The 18,688-nt window shown below is 39.9% G+C and overlaps 1 protein-coding gene across 9 annotated transcripts in view; it reads right to left on the bottom strand.

The window, feature by feature from the left end:
- EPS8 (EGFR pathway substrate 8, signaling adaptor) overlaps nt 1-18,688 on the bottom strand; it is a 197,247-nt gene that overhangs the window by 88,165 nt on the left and 90,394 nt on the right. The gene's annotated exons all lie outside the window — the stretch shown is intronic.

Raw genomic sequence — 18,688 nt, 5'->3', positions numbered from 1 at the left:
AGTTATTAGGTTATCAGAAGTAAAAATGTTTAAGTTGAACACTTATCAGGATTGATACAGGACTTTAGGGAAAAAAAAGTACAAGTGAAGATCAGATGAGCTTACTGATATATTATAATGCACATGGTCACATCACCCCTACTCTGCTTCTCAGATACATTATTAAAAGATGCTACTTCCCATCTTATTTCATCTTTCCCTGTCTGCCATATCACTCAAACATTAATTTGATAAGAAGACATGGAAGTCTCACATCTTATCAAAGACTATTCATTATTTCAATTTGTTTGATCTGTTTTAGCAAGACACAGTTTTACAGATCCAAATATCAGCATAATGGTTACACGGGGGCAGGTATTTCACTCTGATAGAAGACCCTGTGTACTGCTCTAGGTATCAGAGCATATCCACTTAAACATACATAACTTTATAAGCCCATGGCAAGTTCATGACTAGGCAGATAAGATAAAACTCTCAAACCATTCTGAACTTTTTCTTATTCCTATTATTCAATACAGCTTAATATTTTGTTGACAAATACAAAAATGCACTCCTTTCAAAATACTATTTTTCATTTATCCTCAGAAACAGAAGCAGTCCTAATATGCTGTTAGAAAGTGATGCAACAGAAAATAGTCAAAACAAAAAATGTCAATTCCAGTGATCACCTGCATTTGGCTGAATATGAAAATAACTGCTCAATAGTAGGTACTCCTGCTAAGAAAATAACCCTTGGCACCCCATCAAACTCACAGAATATCCAACACTAACAAAGCCTTCCTTGAAAACGTGTCCATCTTACAGAGATGGGGAAATTTTAGAGGGGGGAAAAAAAACGAAGGAAAAGGCATATTTAGGAAATGAGCACATTACAGGTAAGGCAAAGCACAGTAAAGAGTTCAAGAGAGCTAGATTAGGGGTGAGTCTACAGAACAAAACCTCCCTCAAAGGATTAAATCAAAGAAGGCAAGATAAAGGCCTTTAGAAATGTATGGTACAGTGCGGGAGAGACATGAAAAGGATCATTTATGATACAATGTGGCAAGCAGAGCGCAGAAGACTAGGTGAGCCCCTCCTATTGAGAAGGGGAGGGCATTCAGATCCTAAAAGCCTTCCGGTCTTCAGTTCGTGATGTATGAACCAGGTAAACCACAAGAGAAAAGGGAAGAGTGAAGATAAGAGTCAGCTTCATACAGTTAGGAAACCACCAGGAGTTCAGAGTTGCTGCAGAATAACTTGAAGAGGGAGGGCGTAAGGAGGAATGAAGCTGGAGATACGATGAGAATGAGCACCACAGAAGGCAAAGTTACATGTATATCTATTTGGTTAGACCCAAGTTCAGTTCGAGGAGAAGGCAATGGCACCCTACTCCAGTACTCCTGCCTGGAAAATCCCATGGACGGAGGAGCCTGGTAGGCTGCAGTCCATGGGGTCGCTGAGGGTCGGACACGACTGAGCGACTTCACTTTCACTTTTCACTTTCATGCATTGGAGAAGGAAATGGCAACCCACTCCAGTGTTCTTGCCTGGGGAATCCCAGGGACGGGGGAGCCTGGTGGGCTGCCGTCTGTGGGGTCACACAGAGTCGGACATGACTGCAGTGACTTAGCAGCAGCAGCAGCAGCAAGTTCAGTTCATCGTGTCTGTGCAATTGCCACTAACAGTACACCGGGGTTAAATTTCCTTTTTTGTACACTCTTTTCTCTTCATTAATAATTATCCTACCCTTGACCCTTAGTTCTCCTATGTACTTTTATTAATTTCATTCCTTTACTCTCCACCATAAGTGGTGGTCTTCTTTCAGTACATTTAAACACCATCTAGACTATCCTTTTCCTCTTTCTGTGGGCATTTCTCTCTGATCTCTATATATTCCTACCATGATCAGAACTGATGACTCTCTAAGCCTCCAGCAGGCTTTCATCGTGGTACCCAAATTCAACATCTTCTCCTTCATTAGCCTCATCTTTCTCCTATCTTAGATCCTTGTTTCCTGGATCCCAACTTTCCCACTTTCTTAAAGTTTGTTTTTTTTTTTTGTTAAATCTTGGAAAAGCACATACTTCTGGAACTTTCTGAGAAAGAGTATGATGAGAAAGGTAATTTCTGAAGCTTTATGTAACTATAAATGTGTTTAGTCTGCTTTCATAGATGATCAATATTTTGTCTCAGTTTCAAATTTCATACTGCAAATTATTTTTGCCCTGTAATTTTGAAGGCATTATTCTTGTGTCTTCACTGTTTTTCCTGAGATGACAAGGGTCATTCTCAGTATTCTATAAGGGCCTATTTTTTTTTTTCTTTCTGCAAGTTCTGGAATTTGGCGATCTTCAGATTTTCTCCCCTGATGTTTTCATGAATACATCAGTGTAGGAGTGTTTTTTAAAATTTAATATATTAGAAATTCAATAAGCCTTTTAAATTTGAAAATCATTTTCCTTAAATTCTAGTAAATTTTGAGTTATTTCTTGCACAGTTTCTTCACTACATTTTTAAAATTTTTCTTTAGGAAAAAAAAAAAGCTTATTATTCAGAATAGGACCTCTTGGATGGAGTCTCTAATTTTCTTGTCTATTCGCTTTTGTTTTCCATTTCCTGTTAGTTTGTTCTACTTTTTGAGTGGCTTCCTCAACTTTATCTTCAAAATACATTTTAATTTCTCATTGTTCTTCATCAATTTTTAATTTTCAGGAGTACATTTTCATGCCCTACATGTTTCTTTCCTTAAAGCACCTCTTCGTATTTCCTAATTGCAGTGTATTCTTTGATATTTCTGAGAATATTAACAACAGTATTTTAAACTTTTATTCGCCCTTGTCTTTGTTTCTGTCAATTTCCTTGTTTAATCTAGGTTTGTTTTGGTCTTCGGATTTCTTCAAATGTCTGGTGATCACTGGTTGTTCCTCACCTTAAAGATGGAGCACTAAAAAGCTGACTGCCAAGTCTGTGTCAATGGGTGGGTCTTGTTAACAGGTGGGCTTCACTGCAGAGTGATCTGGCTGGGCTGTTCCACTTGGAGACCCCAACTACTAATACCTGTAAGTCCTCTGCACAAATGGATCAGTCTTCAAAGCATCTTCTGGTTTCATACCTAGAGAATACATATCTGACTTCCAAAATCTGGGGGAGGAACTGAAATACCCTGAGGGTGTCTCACTACTTATTAAGTATTGCACTTAGTCCTCTACCCTCCATCTGTGCCTTGGTGTCTCCCACTCATGAGTTCTCCACTTGACACTCTCCAGGGAGTAAACTTCTAGTCCTACTGGACAGTGGGGAGGCACCTGGGGTCCAAGTTCTCTTGAAACACACTGCCACCTCTTCCTCCTGTTTTCACCTCACCCTCACTGCTGAGCCTTTCTGATGTGAACCTCAATGTCTCTCCCTAGAGGCTCAGGTTTCAGTTTCTCAGGATGTGTAGGCTAGTTACAATCATTTCTGGATTTTCCAGGGTCCCTTGGGCTTACCAAGTTTCTGCATTTTTAAAATCGCTTCACTGTCATCTTTTTTGGAAGAAGCGGAATAAATGTAGTACTTAATCTGCTTCTGGGAAATAGACGGGGAAACAGTGGAAACAGTGTCAGACTTTATTTTGGGGGGCTCCAAAATCACTGCAGATGGTGACTGCAGCCATGAAATTAAAGGACGCTTACTCCTTAGAAGGAAAGTTATGACCAACCTAGATAGCATATTCAAAAGAAGACATATTACTTTGTAAACAAAGGTCCGTCTAGTCAAGGCTATGGTTTTTCCAGTGGTCATGTATGGATGTGACTGACAGTTGGACTGTGAAGAAAGCTGAGTGCCAAAGAATTGATGCTTTTGAACTGCAGTGTTGGAGAAGACTCTTGAGAGTCCCTTGGACTGCAAGGAGATCCAACCAGTCCATCCTAAAGATCAGTCCTGGGTGTTCCTCAGAAGGACTGATGTTGAAGCTGAAACTCCAATACCTTGGCCACCTCATGCGAAGAGTTGATTCATTGGAAAAGACTCTGATGCTGGGAGGGATTGGGGGCAGGAGGAAAAAGGGACGACAGAGGATGAGATGGCTGGATGGCATCACTGACTTGATGGACATGAGTCTGGGTAAACTCTGGGAGTTGGTGATGGACCGGGAGGCCTGGTGTGCTGCGATTCATGGGGTCGCAAAGAGTTGGACATGACTGAGCGACTGAACTGAACTGAATCTGCTTCTCTAATGTTTTTTTTAAAATCAAAAATGTCATCTTTATTACTATTAGGTTGTACCTAAGAACACGGCTTGTATATAAAATTAGATAGCTCATGGAAATTTGCTATATAATGTAGCAAGTTCAAATCAGGTGCTCTGTGACAACCTCAAGGGGTGGGATGGGTTAAGAGGCAGGAGGAAGATTCAAGAGGGAGGGGAGATAAGTATACCTATGGCTGATTCACGTTGATGTATGGCAGAAACTGAAACAATATGGTAAAGCAATTGTCCTTCAATTAAAAAGAAATTTAAAAAATTTTTTAAAGGAACATGGCTTGACTTGTGGTTTCTTATCATATCCTAAAATGTGTTTTCTCCCTTTTTAAAATTTTTTATTATATTTTTTCTATTGTTTTTCAAATTCTTTTCTTATTTAGGATATTATGTATCTAATATATTTTCATGGCCTAAAAATGGACAGATATCTGTTAATGAAAAACTTAGGAGAAAAATTCAAGTCACCTCTAATATGAACTTGAGAAGTTAAGGTGGCTACGAAATATGAGTACAAGTTTATACTAAAAATAAAAGTACCATAAAAGTCAGAGTAAAAGCACACACACACACAAAAATGAAGGTTATTCACTTTACAAAAAGTCAGCTGATATTTTGGTAGTATACAATTAACTGCCTGTTATTTTTGTAACAACAAATGCTATTTTCAATTTCCAGGAAAGAAACATTATAATATGTAAAAGTGAGGCAATATCTCTAGCTAAATCAGGTATTATTGTTAACGAAAAATGCTGTAACTATTTTTCCAGAAATTAAATCATAGCACAACAGAGTTAGGTTTCTAAATGAAACCTGAAATTTATCCTTAAGTAAATAACCACTAATTTACTCATTTTAATTAAACAGATTTTTAAATAGTTTTTCCCAAAGAGATGCCTTTTAAAATAAATGTATCTGGGAGCAAATTCTTTGTGAGCTCCCCTCAAACAAGTCAAGAGATATCTGTGCATTCATTTTAAAATTCAAGTTGCCTATAAAAAAATAGAGTGAAGCTTTCTTTTCTTCAGAGATTAGATATTTTTATAGTCATAAAAATTAAAGGAAGAAAATTTAAGTCCCATGGGAAAAATTTTTAAATCAAGGCTATGAAATTTCATACTTAAAAGACAGTAAACATAACCTTTGACTGTAGACAGTACTACTTTTAAAAAACGTCTGCCAAATTATAACAAAATGGACATTTTCAAAAACAGACATATATCTGTTTACTATTGTAAAAAAAATAATGCTCATTTATTAAGCACTTTAGGGTGTCAGCCACTGTGCCAGGCACTATTTGTACATTATCTTACTAAATTCTTACCACCTTATGAGGTTATAAGAGTTTTATTATCCCTATTTTAATAGGAAATCTGGGACCTACGAAAGTTACAAGTAAAGGTAACTCGGCCATGACAGCTGTGTGCTACCACTAAGAACTGACTGCCAGTCATACTTTTAACCACTGTTGTACACTTTCATTTAACTAATGACAAATCTGGTATTTTGAAGCTGGCTGGGGCTACGTCAACACTCATGAATTAAAAGCCAAAATGACCTTTTAAATAATTACTCAAACAAGATTCATCCAATGTTTTTCGGCACAAGTCAATAACAGTACTCATTCATGCATTTGCTCCTTCACATGGATTTACTAATAACCATTCCATAGTTGCTGGTACTCAAGATACACACTGTTAAATAAAACTTCCAGCATTGATGAAAAAGAACAATATCATCACCATTCAGTGTAGTAGCTGGGCACAAGTATTAAACACCTGAAGTGTACCTAGTACTACTGAAGGTGAAGGTGAAGGTGAAGTCGCTCAGTCGTGTCTGACTCTTTGCGACCCCGTGGACTGTAGCCTACAAGGCTTCTCTGTCCACGGGATTCTCCAGGCAAGAATACTGGAGTGGGTTACCATTTCCTTCTCCAGGGGATCTTCCCAACCCAGGGATAGAACCCAGGTCTTCCGCAATGGAGGCAGACGCTTTAACCTCTGAGCCACCTTTTAATTTTACTAAATTTAATTTAGTGGTGCTTCTTCATGGTGCTTATAATCTAGTGGGAAAGCCAGAATGAAATAAGTAAAATAACAAATATAGTAATATATCATTTGTTAATTGCTTAGAAGAAAAAGAACAGAAAAGGTGGAGGACAGAGGAGGCTGGTGTGCAACAGTCCCTGGGGTCGTGAAGAGTCAGACATGACTGAGCAACTGAACAACAACTTATAAATCTATAAAGTCAGACTGAGTCAAACCTAGCTACAAAATTCTGACAAGGATGGGACTGAGAGATCCATTCTGAAAATGTTATTTCAGGATCTCACCACTTAAAACCTAGGATAATTAGTGTAACTTTAAAACAAAGAATTTATGCATGTTTTTGAAAGTGCTTTCAGTGTTTCAAAAGTGATGAACAGAAAAAATGCCCTGTTGGCAAATACATGCAAAAATAACTCTGAATGATAATGTTGTTTTTTTTTTTTAACCCTATTCCAGGTAACAATCTGAATTTAAACTAAACAAAATAAAAGATAATAGGAAAGAAGAATTGAAAAAACTAAAGTAGGAAATTAAAAGACGCTTGCTCCTTGGAAGGAAAGCTATGACAAACCTAGACAGCGTATTAAAAAGCAGAGACATCACTTTGCCAGCAAAGGTCTGTATAGTCAAAGCTATGGTTTTTCCAGTAGTTGTGTACAGATGTGAGAGTTGGACCATAAAGAAGGCTGAGCACCGAAGAATTGATGCTTCTGAATTGTGGTGCTGGAGAAGATTCTTGAGAGTCCCTTGGACAGCAGGAGATCAAAGCTGTAAATCCTAAAGGAAACCAACCCTAAATACTCATTGGAAGGACTGATGCTAAAGTGGAAGCTCCAATACTTCGGGCACCTGATGCGAAGAGTTGACTCATTAGAAAAAAAAACAAACCCTGATGCTGGGAAAGATTGAAGGCAAAAGGAGAAGAGGGCAGCAGAGGATGAGATGGATGGCATCACTTGCTCAATGAAAATGAATTTGCGCAAACTCCAGGACACAGTGGGCTTCCCTGGTGGCTCAACTGGTAAAGAATCCGCCTGCAATGTGGGAGACCTGGGTTCAATCCCTGGGTTGGGAAGATCCCCTGGAGAAGGGAAAGGCTACCCACTCCAGTATTCTGGCCTGGAGAATTCCATGGACTATATAGTCCATGGGGTCACAAAGAGTCGGACACAACGGAGCAACTTTCACTTTCCGGGACATAGGGAAGGACGGGGAAGGCTGGCATGCCACAGTTTATGGAGTCACAGAGTTGGACACGAATTAGAAACTGAACAACAAAGGCAGTAAAATCTACAAAATGGTAACTGAAAGTACTTCAAATTTAAGAGCCCAGGAAATGAGAGAGAAACAAATGCACTATTATTACTACTTGGCCAGAAATGGAAGTTTTTATAGCAACATGTCCACTACTGGGCCACAGTCAATTTATAAATCAAAAAACAAAAATATTTTCCAGGTATTAAATTCTGGATTTGAGCACTTGGAACAGAAAGAGAGCAAACACAACTCTCCAGTGAATTAATAAGTGAAAAAAGGTGTTTGGGTCAGCCTGGGAAGGGAGAATCACTTCAGGCTGTCATGTTCCTGGATCACATTGTGTGGATTTTTGTTTGTGAGGTGAAGATAGATCTGTTTGGGGAAGCAGGCTATTTGAGGTCTAAAGGAAGTAGAAATTTGAAGAGGGAATTATCACAAGGCTGGTAATGCCACATTTGCATTTCTTTCTTTCCATTCCCATAGTTTCCAACTCTGAGCAACTGGGAAATGGGCCCACAGGCTGAGGGAGTTAGAAAAAATGGGGAGGAGCATGACTGGATGTCATTAAAAGGCAGCACTCATAACAAGCACAAGTTTATTTTAATATTTCTAAATAGCCCCCAAATTGATTCCAGCTCTTTAGTAAATAAAGTTGATATTGTTTAGCTAGCATAATTGCTGTTCCCCTGTTTAAGCCAAATGATTTTATAGGTCAATGCACTAAGAGAACTAAACTGCTACTGTAATAGTAGTGATGGAACAAAGAGGAAGAGAAGCAGCGGCAGCAGCACTAACAGTCTGAGAGCATGATGTGCCAGTCACAACTCTGAGCGCTTTGTATCTATTTACTTTCTTTTCATTGTCACTTCAAACTTACAAGGTAGGGACCATTACTATGCTCGCAGTACTCATGAGTTAGGCTAGGTTCAGTTCAGTTCAGTTCAGTCGCTCAGTCGTGTCCAACTCTTTGCGACCCCATGAATCGAAGCACGCCAGGCCTCCCTGTCCATCACCAACTCCCGGAGTTCACTCAGACTCACATCCATCGAGTCTGTGATGCCATCCAGCCATCTCATCCTCTCTCATCCCCTTCTCCTCCTGCCCCCAATCCCTCCCAGCATCAGAGTCTTTTCCAATGAGTCAACTCTTCGCATGAGGTGGCCAAAGTACTGGAGTTTCAGCTTTAGCATCATTCCTTCCAAAGAACACCCAGGACCGATCTCCTTCAGAATGGACTGGTTGGATCACCTTGCAGTCTAAGGGATTCTCAAGAGTCTTCTCCAACACCACAGTTTAAAAGCATCAATTCTTCCTCGCTCAGCTTTCTCCAACAGAGTTAAATAACATGCCAATGTCACTAAGTAGTTATCTAAATAGGAATCTTTAAAAAAAGCAGGAAGTAAGAATCTAAAAAAATACATACAAATGAACTTATTTATAAAACAGAAACAGACTCACAGACCTAGACAAACTTATGGTTCCCAAAGGGGAAAGGGTAGCAAGGGATAAACTGGGAATTTGGGATTAACAGGTACATACTGCTATACATAAACTACATAGCCAACAAGGACCTACTATACAGCACAGGGAATGTTATTCAGTATCTTGTAATAAACTGTAACAGAAAACAATCTGAAAAGAAGAAATATATATATATATAATATATATTATATATACAATATATACAAATGTATAACTGAAACACTTTGCTGTACATCTGAAACACTATAAATCAACTATGTTTCAATTAAAAAAAAATTTTAAGTTAATAAGCAGTAGACACAGAATAAATTCAGCCACTCTACCACAGAGAGGAAAATAATGGTCAGAGGGTTGTTTTTCACCTGAATTCACATAGCATCTAAATAGAATTAAAGTGATTATTTTTTCTTTTGCTATAAATTTATTGCAAATGAGTTGTGTACATTTGTATAGAAAAGAACAGTCTAGTTTACTTATAAAGAAGAAAGAAAAGGTCTGGATTCTGGATAATCACAAAGTAGAGGCAGGAGATAGTTAGGACTATTAGAAATCGTATCAAGACAAAGGCAAAGACAGTACCAGGATAAAAACAATGGACCCTAGAACTTCAATAGGATCACAAAATTCTAAAAGGGCATGACATCACCTTGATTTCTGTTTAGCAAAGTCTATGCCTATTGTGGGCTTCCCTAGTTGCTCAGATGGTAAAGCATCCTCCTGCAATGAAGGAGACCTGGGTTCGATCCCTGAGTCGAGAAGATCCCCTAGAGAAGGAAATGGCAACATACTCCAGGATCCTTGCCTGGAAAATTCCATGGACAGAAGAGCCTGGCAGGCTACAGTCCATGGGGTTGCAAAGAGTTGAACACAACTGAGAGACTAACACACACACACACACACACACACCTATTACAGAGTCTTTCTCTGAGAACATAGTCCCACCTGCATAACTGCAGTCAATAAAGCCAGAACTGACCTTTACATCCAACTTTGAAGCAATGTATGTTTTTATAAACATGGGGACATAAGAATTAATATGAAAGATAGATACCAAAAAGTGCCCCCCAAAAAGCTTTATGAAACTGTAGAGATATTCCATTTTTCCTCTATGAAACATACATAGTGGGCACTTTTCCTCCAACTTCTGTGGAGGAAGTTCCTTCATCTCTCAGGAACTTCCACAAATCAGCTTAAATACATGTGCTGCTTTTTCTAACAATTTTATTTACTTTTACTGAAGTCAATGGGAAAAGAGCTAACAGCTGCTAAGTGTCAGCATAGCTTAAACTCAGCAACCTCTTCTAAGGATTACAAAATATTACTCTCACTCTCCAAGGGGAAAAAGGTGATTGTTTCTGATAACATGCATTTTCTTATATTTGGTATTATCTCTTAAGTAATTCTTAAACTCCATGTATTTGTGTCATGTAAGCACTAAAAAGGGCTTCCCTGGTGGCTCAGCGCTAAAGAATCTGCCTGCAATGCAGGAGACACAGACTCAATCCCTGGGTGGGGAAGATCCCCTGGACAAGAAAATGGCAAACCACTCCACTATTCTTGTCTGAAAAACCCCATGGACAGAGGAACCCAGCGGGCTACAGTCCATGGGGGTGCAGAGTTGGACACGACTGAGCATGCATGCAGTGCGCTGCACCAAGATTAGAAAGAACCCATCCATACTATGTCTCGCTTTGCTAATACTATTCCTAACTCTGTGCCCTTGGACATGTCACATAAACTTATAGTTTCTTAATTAGTACCCAGGTGGCTCAGTGGTAAAGGATCTGTCTGCCAATGCAGGAGACACAGATATGGGTTCAACCCCTAGGTCAGGAAGATTCCCCTGGAGGAGGAAAGGGCAACCCGCTCCAGTATTCTTGCCTAGGAAATTCCATGGACAGAGGAGCCTGGTGGGCTACTGTAACACGGGGTCACAAAAAGTCGGACAAAACTGACTGTGCGCACACACACACACACACACACACACACACACAAGCTGAAAGCTAGGGTATCTCCAAGAGCTCTTTGCAGCTCTAAGGTCTGGTGTATTAGCTTGATGACATCAGTGACAAAAGCTAGCTCATTAGCTCAGTTACCTGCTTCTTGTCATACAAAGTTACCTACACAGACCATCTGACAGAATACAGAAAGGCAGTTGTTTTCTCATTGGTGGAGGGTGTGGTCCTTACATAAGTAACTTTGAGGACTGGCTGAACTCTACCCTCATAAACCCCAAGCCTGACTATGAAGAAAGCATGTGACACGAGGAATGTTGTCCTTTTTTTTTCTTTATAATTTAGCTGCAAAGATACCCTGGGGATAGCACGTAGCAGCACGTAGTAGCATATGAACTAGTTAGCCAGGAAGAATACAATGCATCTCCCCGCTTTCTTAGCAATTGAACTGTTTCATTCTAGGATGCTGAAATGGAATTTTTTTAAACAAGTCTTTGCATTTGGTGAGATATGAGAAAGGGGCTACCCTGATAGCTCAGCTGGTAAGAAACCACCTGCAATGTGGGAGACCTGGGTTTGACCCCTGGGTTGGGAAGATCCCCTGGAGAAGGGAAAGGCTAGCACGTAGCAGCACATAGTAGCATACGGACTAGTTAGCCGGGAAGAATACAATGCATTTGCTGGCTCTCTTATGAATGGAACTGCTTCGTTCCAGGATGCTGAAATGCGAAATTTTTTAAACACGCCTTTGCATTCGATGAGATATGAGACTCGGCATTTATACAAGAGTGATGCTTAACCTCAACTGCCACTGTTGACACCTCCGGGAGGGTTGTTTTGTCAAGAGCCATGTGCCTGCTTCCCTGCCATGAAGGAAATAGGATGAAACTTGAGTGGCATGCTCCAGTAACAACTGTATGTGCCAAGAGAGAAAATCAAAGACTCCGCTGATCAAGGCTCAAGTGCTTAGGATGGAAAAAAAAAAAGAAAAATGACCAACTGTCCATCAACTAAGTGGACAAATGATCCACAGTATGGATCACCTCTGTCCACATGTGATCCCTAAACATATTTCATGGCCCTTGCAAACCTTACAGAGACTCAAATGATGATAATCTCCTTTTAGAAAATAGAGATGACCCAGTTGCTGCTCTCCAAGAAGATGGGTGAGCAAGCTTGCCCAGGGGCAATTTTCTAACATCCAAAACCCATTTTCCTATTCCTAAAAATTAACAATAATAATGCTTCTGCCAAGAAGGAAAATGCTTTGAGGGTACTTTTTTCCCCTAGAGCCACTGGAAACAATAAAAACTTACTGAGTATGCATGAGTATTAAGTCGCTTCAGTCGTGTCCAACTCTAAGACTTCACGGACTGTAGCCTGCCAGGCTCCTGTCTGTGGGATTCTCCAGGCAAGAATACTGGAGTGGGTTGCCATGCCACCCTCTAGAGGATTTTCCCAACCCAGGGACTGAACCCCTCCCTATCTGCTACATCTCCTGAACTGGTAGGCAGGTTTTGTGTTGTTTTTTTTTTTTACCACTAGCGCCACCTGGGAAGCCCAATGAGTATAGTCCAATGCTTTCACTGTGGTCTTGTGAAAGAAAGTGAAAGTCGCTCAGTCGAGTCCAACTCTTTGCAACCCCATGGACTATACAGTCCATGGAATTCTCCAGGCCAGAATACTGGAGTGGGTAGCCTATCCTTTCTCCAGGGGATCTTCCTGACCCAGGAATTGAAGTGGGGTCTCCTTCATTGTAGGCAGATTCTTTACCAACTGAGCTATCAGGGAAGCCCGTGGTATTGTGAGAGAAATAACAACAACAAAAAAAAAATTATGAAGATAGGCAGCCCTGAACTAATTTTATCTGCATACCCCCTATTTTATTTATTATTTTTAGACTTTTTATTGGGGTGTAGCTGATTAATAATATTGTGATAGTTTCAGGCGAATGGCGTAGCAACTCAGCCATACACATATATGTATCCATTCTCCCCCAAACTCCCCTCCCATGTAGGCTAGGGAGTCCTGAGTTTAAATCCTGATATTCCATTTCTCTGTGATCTTGGACAAATCATTATCTTCTCTAAGCCTCTGTTTACTTATCTATCAAATGAGGATAAGACTGTCGTAAGGATTATAAAAAGCCACAGGTCCCTTGAGATCCATATCTGTATCTACGTCTATCATCTCCTTTATTTTCCTGAAGAAGTTATTTAGGAGAAAAATAGAGATGGAGACCCTTTCTTTAAATACTGTTTCTAAAAAATGAAATTCACTGAGGCAAAATCCAGTTTCAGTCCATCAAATAGGACACAAGAGAAATATATGATACAAAAATAAAGGATGTTACCCACTACATTTGCACACACACAAAAAGAAAATTCCTTATCTCACCTTTCAAGACCAGGAAGAGTTTGCCCGGAGTCATCTCTCCAGGCTTCCACATTCTCATAGGCTCTGCCACCTATAAAGCTTCACTAGAACCACAGGCTCTTCTGGGTATTCTTGCACTGGTTAACCTACAGGCTTCTGCTCCTACCCTGAAAGCCCCAACCCACTACTTTGTACCAACCATCCAGCAATTGCTCAATTCCTACTTCTTTCTTTCTTAAGGTTTTCCTGACTAACTCAACATTAGCAACAGCTAGTCAACTGCCAGTCAACAGCGGGCAATTACTTATCATGTTTAACATTTTTTAGTGTAGCTTGGAAGAACCTCTCTGATATTTCTTGGGAAATCTGACATTGCTCTGGGGTGTGGCAAACTCGTACAGTTTTTAGCAAAATAATTTCAGTAACTAAGCATGTGCTGCTGCTGTTAAGTCACTTCAGTCGTGTCCAACTCTGTGTGACCCCATAGACGGCCTCCCACCAGGCTCCCCTGTCCCTGGGATTCTCCAGGCAAGAACACTGGAGTGGGTTGCCATTTCCTTCTCCAATGCATGAAAGTGAAAGTGAAGTCGCTCAGTTGTGTCCAACTCTTGGCGATTCCATGGATGGCAGCCTACCAGGCTCCTCCATCCATGGGATTTTCCAGGCAAGAGTACTGGAGTGGGGTGCCATTGCCTTCTCCAAGCATGTGCTACAGAAAGCTTATATATGCATGCTAAAAAAATAACACATAGAATTTTAGTGACCAAAGTGGATACTATTAGCAATAGAAATGTCCTCCATGATTGACACAGATGACCGACCACGTGACACAAATGACTCCCATCTAAAGAAAATTTGATACAAAATAGAAACAAATTTAGAAAATACAGAATTGGAATAAAATTTTTTTAAAGAATTTATTTAGCAGAATTTCTACAGTCACAATTAGATAAGACCCTCAGTGTTGACTGAGCGGAAACACCAATGAAAGCCTGCTGCTGGCATGGGCATGTACAAGCGATTTTAACATCTGATCTGAAAAGCAGAAGTTTGGGTAAAAGTGCGCCTATTTATATCAAGGAGGTTCAGAACTGACTCAGAGGAAAAAGTATAATCCTCTGACTAAACAAGACCACTTCCTGAAACACCCAATGTTTTTCTTGGAAGCAAGGATATACAAGTGCCATTTCTCTCAAACACTGATTAAACAAAATTGAAGTCTAACACAAAACAGAAGACATATATTTTCCAAAGCCAACCAGGTTTCAAAGTGGAGACCATTCCATAAACATATATTATCTGGTCATGAAAGGGAGGACTTTAAATACAGTCAAAAATGGATAATTCAAGGTATATTATAATGAATAAACCACTAACTACCTACACATATCCCTCTTTATACCAAAATCTCTTAATGGTGAAGAAACACTATGATTTTCATCCACAAAATTAACTAATGTCTTTCGCTTAAAACAACCTAATTTTTTCCTTTTCTCTTCTCTGAATCACCTGTGTGTCCAATATTTAATGTGTTCAATCATTTCAGTCGTGTCCAGCTCTTTGTGACCCTCTGAACTATAGCCTGTCTGGCTCCTCTGTCCATGGATTCTCCAGGCAAGAATACTGGAATGGGTAGCCATTCCCTTCTCCAGGGGATCTTCCCAACCCAGAGATCAAATCCATGCCTCCTGCGTCTAATACACTGAAGTCAAATTCTTTATCCACTGAGCCACTAGGGAAGCCCAATATTTAATAATAATTTACAAAAACAATAGGTAATACGTAAGTGCTTGTATGTGCCAAGTCTTGTTATAATTCTTGGCATGCATTAATTTACTTGACAACCACAACTCCTCCAAGAGGAGTTGCTGTCTCTATTCTACAGAGGAGGAGACTGAGGCACAAAACAATATAGTACCTTGGCCAGTATCATACAGTGAGTGTATGATTAAGCCCCTAACCCAGGCAGACCTATGTAAGAGCCCAAATTCCCAGTTTCTGTGCTCAGTCTGTGTGTGTGATACCCTTGCCCATTATAAAGTTGCTAAAACTTAAAAACACTTAAACACACACACATACAATGACACATATATACATCTGTATTGAGCAGGCTTTCCAGGGGGTGCAGTGGTAAAGAATCTGTCTGCCAATGCAGGAGACACAGGTTCGACCCCTGGTTTGGGAAGATCCCCTGGAGGAGGAAATGGCAACCCAATTCAGTATTCTTGCCTGGGAAATCCCATGGACAGAGGATCCTGGAGGGATACAGTCCATGCGGTCACAAAAGAGTCAGACACGACTGAGCAACTGAGCACAGGGGACATGTGTATAAACATTTCATATTTACGTAATCCAAGCTGAAATCTATGCATGCCCATCTATGTGACCATCATATCAATAGCATTTGGGTACCACTAATACCAAGTCCTTTGATCGAGAAGAACAATTACTTAGATAAACTTTGAAACATTCCACTGGTCCAGATACCCTGATGTCAGTCTCACTTGTTTTTCAGTCCCAAAATGTTGGAAACATCTCACGGGACTGCAAAAACACCACAGTGATACTGCCCTGGACAAGACCCTTGGGGGAGAAAAATACACATAACATTTCCTTCTTCAAAATAACAAGCAATTAAACTGAGTTTTGCTGTTTGCTTCCTCTTGAGTAATCTAGACTGGAAAGGGTTCAAATATCTGACTCTTGCAGTATTTTGCTTCCAGGAAAAGATAATCCTTTAAATATGCCACGTTTGCTAGTAAGTGTTCGCTCCTACCTATAACTGATTCATAGAAACCAGGTTAAATATTAAATGACTCCCTATTTCTAGTTCTAAAGACTTGAAAAATAAATTCTTAGTTAGCTAAGGAGGCAGAAAACACACTTTGGAACAAGTCACACCACCCTGACCTTTGGATGATTAAGGGGAAATTTAAAAGGAGGGGATTTATCCCAGAAGGGTGAGGTCCTTAAAGCAGCAGCCTCAGGAAGTATATTGCCAGTGTGAATACCACTGTGGAGGTGCTGAAAATTCAGGGGTGCTCCTAGAAGCCTGCCTGCCTAGTGTGATTTGAGGGTTAACATAGAGTCCTCTTGTTACCTTAAATGATATCATTTACCCAAGGGACAGAGGGAATGAAATTCTTATCACTGGGGACTTACTCTTTTAAATTAAGCATTTTTATCCCTAGGAACCATGATTAAAATACAAACACCTCTGGGAATAATAATGTATTACGTTATCAACACTTAAGTATAACTTATCAGATACTTCTCCTAAGATAGGAGGAAACCAGGGTAATGTGAGAATGTTACTGATGAGGTCAGTATGCCCAAAAATGTAAGAAATCTGCACAGAAATGGAGCTGTAGCAAACAACTGAAGGAAAATGTGCCTGCTTCTCACATGGAACTCTGCTCAATGTTATGTGGCAGCCTGGATGGAAGAGAAGTTTGGGGGAGAATGAATACACGAATATGTATGGCTGAGTCCCTTCTCTGGTCATCTGAAACTATCACAACATTGTTAATTGGCTATACTTCAACACAAAATTAAAAAAAAAGTTTAAGAAGCTAAAAAACAATTGCCTGCTTGATACTTTTGCCTATGATAAAATATATTTAGCTATTAATAACTGCTAAAATTATGAAAAAAGATTTCAGCTTACAGATGGAATGATTACTTATTAGAGGCAGACATCCCATACAGTGAGCAAAATCCTGCAAGAAATTCTCTCAGTGTTTCTGTTTCCATCTACCAGGAGTTAGGGCTTCCCTGGTAGCTCAGCTGGTAAAGAATCTGCCTGCAATGCAGGAGACTCCAGTCTGATATCTGGGTCAGAAAGATCTCCTAGAGAAGGGATAGGTTACCCACTCTAGTATTCATGGGCTTCCCCGGTGGCTCAGCTGGTAACGAACCCATCTGCAATGTGGGAGACCTGGGTTCGATCCCTGGGTTGGGAAGATCCCCTGGAGAAGGGCATGGCAACCCACTCCATTATTCTTGCCTGGAGAATCCTCGTGGACAGAGGAGCCTGGCGGGCAACAGTCCAAGGGACCACAAAGAGTTGGACACGACCAAGTGACTAAGCATAGCACTAGGGGTTGGGCTTCACATCAGGGCTTCACATCTCTCTTTGGACATATGCTAAGAGATAATTACAATGCAACTTAGTAGATGCTACTGTCTTGGTATAAACGATGTACTATGAAACCATCAACCTAGGAAAGCTGGCAGTAGTTTTCATCTGGGAAGAGACAGTAGAACCAGATGTGAAAGACAATAGGAGTGCGTCTATCAGCACGAGTACCAGTAGGAAACAACATTCTAGGCATATGCAAAGCATGGTACGTGGAAAAAGGCAAGTTTTAGGGAATAGTGAGATAATCCAATGTATCTGTGATACAGGGTATGTAAAAGACGACGTAGCAGAGAAAAGTGTGACACCAGATTGTGAGGGACCTTGTAGACCATGTAAAGAAATTTAGACTCAGTTTTTATGGAAACAGTAAACCAGTGACGGGAGTAACAGTCATATTACTAATTTTAATGAAATAACTATAGCGGCATTCTGGAGGGTAGATTAGATTAAGAAGCAAAGTTAGCTAATTCTGAGATAATTTTATCTGTTTCTTTCATTCCTGTGGGACTCTCCCCAATTATGTTCTGCTCTACATATTTTTTAAAAAAATTAAGACTCACCTATGTCATTCTCATAATGTCTTCAAACTTCTAAATTCCCCAAGGAGAAGCAGAAAGATAGTTTAATTAATTTAAAATGTGCTTACCAACAACCTTTAAGGACACGGCTCATATTTTCTAGAGTTATTAGTTACATAAGAAACCCAAGGGAGCTATATTCATCCTATTTAAGAAAAGTCCACTTTAAAAATGCAGAGACTAGGAGTTTCTGGTGGCCTAGTGGTTAGGATTCTAGGCTTTCACTATCATGGCCCAGGTTCAAACTTTGGTCAGGGAACCGAGATCCTACAAGCAATGCAGTGTGGCTGAAAAGAAAAAATCCAGAGACCTAAAGATTGCTTTTTGGTTTTGGGGTTTCTTTAACAATTAAACTTATTTATTTTTAACTGAAGGATAACTGCTTTGCAATATTGTGTTGGTTTCTGCCAAACATCAACATGAATCACTTTTTGTTTTTTGTTTTTAATTTAAAGTATTCCTTTAATGGTATGGCCATTGTGGAAAATGATGGGCAGGTCCCCCCAAAAATTAAACACAGAAGTACCACATGTTCCAGAAATTCCACTTTCGGGTGCAGACCCAGAACTGAAAGCAGGAACTCAGATACTTGTAAACTCATACTCAAAGCAGCATTATCCACAACA

The sequence above is a fragment of the Bos grunniens genome, chromosome 5 (assembly GCF_055505025.1).
Source record: "Bos grunniens cultivar Pamir isolate PY7600 chromosome 5, Bosgru_T2T1.0, whole genome shotgun sequence".
In the NCBI taxonomy this organism is placed as follows: Eukaryota; Metazoa; Chordata; class Mammalia; order Artiodactyla; family Bovidae; genus Bos; species Bos grunniens.
The sequence above is the reverse complement of the archived record's forward strand: the minus strand, read 5'-3'. Positions and strand labels throughout refer to the sequence as shown.